The sequence below is a fragment of the Musa acuminata genome, unplaced genomic scaffold, assembly GCF_036884655.1.
Source record: "Musa acuminata AAA Group cultivar baxijiao unplaced genomic scaffold, Cavendish_Baxijiao_AAA HiC_scaffold_1136, whole genome shotgun sequence".
Lineage (NCBI taxonomy): Eukaryota > Viridiplantae > Streptophyta > Magnoliopsida > Zingiberales > Musaceae > Musa > Musa acuminata.
This window is the reverse complement of record NW_027021348.1, coordinates 8,171,788-8,176,787: the sequence shown is the minus strand read 5'-3', so window position 1 is coordinate 8,176,787 and position 5,000 is coordinate 8,171,788.

Genomic DNA, 5,000 nt, shown 5'->3' with positions numbered 1-5,000 from the left:
AGGCCATTTTTGGCTGCGCGAGCGAGCGGCGAGCGGCGAACAGTGAGCGCAGCGTGAGGCAGCACCGTCCCTGCTATACGAAAGCCCCATCCAGCCCTGTGCCACCCGGGGGGTTCCAGGGTGCTGAGATGGCTGACATTTTGCTCCGCTCACGACGGTCGCCGCACCACGCAAGAACAGCCCAAAAACAGGCCAAAACGGCCCAAAAACGGGCCAAAACTGGCCATTTTTGGCTGCGCGAGCGAGCGGCGAGCGGCGGACAGCGAGCGAAGCGGGAGGCAGCACCGTCCCTGCTATACGAAAGCCCCATCCAGCCCTGTGCCACCCGGGGGGTTCCAGGGTGCTGAGATGGCTGACGTTTTGCTCCGCTCACGATGGTCACCGCACCACGCAAGAACAGCCCAAAAACAGGCCAAAACAGCCCAAAAACGGGCCAAAACAGGCCATTTTTGGCTGCGCGAGCGAGCGGCGAGCGGCGAACAGTGAGCGCAGCGTGATGTCACGGACAAACTTCTCAACAAGACGTTGGATATAATGCTTATGTGTGTCCGTGTCTTTTGGCATGTTCATGCCTTGTACAGAATGTAAAGGGGCGGCCGAAGGCTTATAAGTCCCATTTTAGTTGGGTTGGTGGCCTCTTTAGGCTTGTAAATAAAGGTTGTGTCATGTGGACACGTGAGAGAGCTTTTCGGTCTGTAATGGACCATTTTACCCTTTGTTGTGCCACTGTTCAGAGCTTGTAAAGTCTGTTTGTAATTTGCATTGTCTATGAAGTGTTTTTCGGACATGTTTGCTTGTGGATCCCGTTTGAGGCGTTCTCTCTAACCCGTTCTCTCTTTTGGTGGTCCTAAGGGACAATGGGAGGCTTCGGGGAGGCTGACCTTTGCGGACGGACACGCAAGGGTGCCGCACGCCTTAGGCAAAACCAGCTAAGGTCGTGGCATTGGTATCAGAGCGGGACAAGCACTCATAGAAACACTTAGCATGCAAACGTGGGGGACCTAGCGGGGCTGCGTTGAGGGCAGTCAGCACACGCGCGACCGTTTGGGGGAAAACGGGCATGGAGATGTAGGGAAAAGAGTCGCTCAGAGGAGCGGGCATCTGAGATTGGCATTCACAGGAATGGCCAACCCTTCGCGCAAGAGGCACCACGAGAACAGGCAAGCTTGGAAGAATTTGGAGCGCACAAAGGTTGGGATGGCTGAGTTTGAGCTACGGCTCAACGTTGACAACTATACTTGATGGTGCTCTAGGCAAGCGAGGCGCTTGGCAAGAATGAGACCATCCAAGGTGAATGAGTTGCTCAACGACCAAAAGAGTTATGCAAAGCTCACAGAGGTGAGGGGAATTGCTAACTCGAAGAATTTGGTACTCATGCATGGGCTTGTATGCGGACGATGGAATGTTCGTGGCCATCCCAAGGCAGCCGAGACTCGGCACCATGGAGCATTGAAACTTTCTCTTCGGCATGTGAAGGATACGTCCGTAGGCGGCTGAAGTGTGCAATGAGTTCAGCATGTTGCTAGACCTTGAGGGGTGCAGTGGGGGCTGTATTGACGGGGAGTCGCAATCTAGCAAGTGCGTTTGCAGGAGGCAGAACAATGCACAGTTTGTTCAGCAGATCGGAGTAGTCCAAGGGGATGGTGGTCTCCGAAACGAAGAGAGATGTTGCTCCAATGGGATAGTTATCCAGGAGGGATAAGTCTCGGCACTCCAGAGGGAGAATCATGTGAGACGGACTTCACATGTTGAGGAGGAGTACCTCACAAACAACAACTCCACGAAGCTCAATGGACCGAGCAAGCAGCGAGGAGTTGCTGCATGATCTCACTCGAAAGAATGCATTGGTGGATGCATTGCGAGATCAAGTGGGGGAGCAACACAAATGAAGGCACACTTGGAGTCGATGTGGAGATCGGACTCAAGGGAGGGCTGACCCGTGGAATGGTGGGCGCGAGGGCCACCATCGACTCAATGCAGAAACGAGGAGCGGAGCAACTTGGGTGTAACTTGGTGAAGTACCCAAGCCGCATGGAGGAAGCTAGCATAGAAGTTGGAACATGGAGCAGAGGCACAGTGCTTTCCTTAGACAGAGGTCAAGGACATGAACTCTTGCAGAGGCAAGAGTGGGATCATGTTGTTCCATGGGTCTTTCTTTCTGACGGAGCGGACTCATCTTGCATGGTGCCAAAGACGAAGGAAGCTTCGGGGCACATGCACCTTATCTCGGAGGAGCATTTGATGAAGGAACTAAGACGACTCAATTTGCGGAGGCGAAGTTGAGTTCAGAAGGCCTTAGCACGGGGCAAGAGGACGCAGAGGCGGGTACTCTTGAAGAATATGCCACAGTGTTGCCATTCGAGTTGCTAGGAAGGAAGCGGTGCGCAGCAGAGATTGTGCTGGTAGGGGCAGAGGCCCAGGATCCAGGCAGTGGTGCACAAATTACAGCGAAGTCGGCGGACTTCGGGAGCTACTAGGCGACGGATTGTCCTAGAGCGGTGCTTCATCTAGGTGTGACCCACGAGTGGGTGGATGAAGATCGATTGCCAAAGGAGCGAACAAAATCGAAGGTGGAAGAGACCCGGCGATGTATTGGCAGAGGCCACACATGGAGGGTTCACAATTCGAGTTTATTCCCCAAGGATCAGAATGCAATGGAGATGTCACCAGGAGGCGACATGGTGCAGCGGATCGTGGTGGAACAGTTCGTGGCAATGCGATACACACAACTCGTCCCGTGAGGGATGTGATCATATGGAGGTATGATCGGGAGCTACTGGGAGCTCTGCTTTGGTGAACAACACGACGGCAAGAAGGGCTATGGATTCAAGGAGTGAAGGCCATGGTACCGCAGAGGCGGGTCTTCCGGGCGTGCACCGAATTTTGCATCGGATGAAAACCTTGGTCATCAGCATATGGGGGCTGGGTTCCACCAAGGGAAAAGTTCGAATGCAAGTACCAGCGAGTCCCATGGGAGGGACTTGATCATGCAGAGGTATGATCGAAGCAGCTGGAGAGTTGGACTGCTCCAGAGCTCATATTCGCTTAAGGGAGCCCGGCAAGTCAGAGGACAAGGCCGAGTAAGCGAACGTTGCTACCAAGGAAGCTATGGAGAACAGAATTGGTGCAAACCCTACAATGCGATGGCAGAGGCCATGCATGGGAGTGCAGTCTGTCTTTCCATCGACCAGAAGGAGCTGCTTGGAGAACACAGAGGTGTTGAAGCAGGGGGTCGAAAGGGGCGAGGAAGCGACGACGAGTCCAAAGGGACTTAGCTACCCAAAATCAAGCATCAGTTAGAATGGAGGTGGACTCAGAGGAGTGCCACGGAGACATCTCTACTGATCATGAAGAAAAGGGATTCAGAGGCGAGGCGACGGATAGTAGTGCCATGGGCATGGTAGCGCCATGGTACCGCAGAGGCGGGACTTCCGTGAAAGTCACAGATCCCTTGCTCTCACGGAGGGAGAGCGTTTGGTCGTGAAAGGGGCCGAGGAGGTGGAGCATGCAGAGGCAATCTCCAAGTACCGGGACAAGGCTGAAGGGCAGAGGCCGAGGAACTTCGTAAGACCGGTGTCAGCGTGCTTCTCATTAAGACAGCCGTAAGTGAAGGACTTCGGGTCATGCAAGAGTGCACGACCAAGGAACGAAGCTGGCAGTACGCGGTGCTGTACCTTTGCTACTCAGTGGAGTAGGCGGCAGGGTTGATGGAGAAGACGGTACAATCCCAGAGGCGACCTCATCTATCAGAGAATTACTCCAAGTTGGGGTGAAAACTTCCCGCATTCCAGAAGTTCGATGGCATTGAGAAGGTGAATCACAGTAGCTAACTCAATGTAAGGAGTGCAAACACTTCAAGTGCTTCAGAAGTGTGAGCAAAGAGCAGGCGAAGGCCAGTAACCAGCTCGATGCATGAAGTACAACCTCGAGGAGGCGGGCGAAGTCAAGTAACCTTTGCCTTCTCAACTCTTAAGAGAATGGGCGAAACCGAGTACCCCAGTTCTCTTATCTATCCAGCAGAGGAGCTCTGCACAAGTTCAAAGACCCTTCGAAGATAATGGAAGACAATAGTTGTCAAATCCTCACCAACGGTGATCAGTGCTACTGAGAGTAGATTGTCCGCCTCATTTCCCAACGAAATGCCAATCGAAAGCGGAAGTGATGCGAACCTACTTGGATGTGACAACTAACTGAAAGAAGAGTCAATGAGCAGATTTTGTGGAGGAAGGACCCAAAACTTTAGAAGTTTGCGAGGCGATGCTCGTTAAAGCTCCAACAAGCATCCACCCAGTTCAAGCAGCATGTGGAAATTTTGAGAAACTGGCGCAGTAAGAATGGTCTTTTCCTTCATTTGGTGGATCCGCAGGAATCAACGAGGATCAACACAACTCAGCCAACCCCACACCAAAGTCAGAGTCATTGGTGAGTTGAAGCAGCATGGCGGATCAAAGGTTCGACTACTCAAAAACAGCAGCGGAGAGCAGCTGGGAGCCAGGAGGCGCATTGCAGCTGGAGCAGAAGATTGAAGACTCAGCAAAGGCGAAGAGTTGCAGTGTTCACAAAGGCTTCGACGAGGACGTCGAAGGGATAAGTGGGGGAGAATGTCACGGACAAACTTCTCAACAAGACGTTGGATATAATGCTTATGTGTGTCCGTGTCTTTTGGCATGTTCATGCCTTGTACAGAATGTAAAGGGGCGGCCGAAGGCTTATAAGTCCCATTTTAGTTGGGTTGGTGGCCTCTTTAGGCTTGTAAATAAAGGTTGTGTCATGTGGACACGTGAGAGAGCTTTTCGGTCTGTAATGGACCATTTTACCCTTTGTTGTGCCACTGTTCAGAGCTTGTAAAGTCTGTTTGTAATTTGCATTGTCTATGAAGTGTTTTTCGGACATGTTTGCTTGTGGATCCCGTTTGAGGCGTTCTCTCTAACCCGTTCTCTCTTTTGGTGGTCCTAAGGGACAATGGGAGGCTTCGGGGAGGCTGACCTTTGCGGACGGAC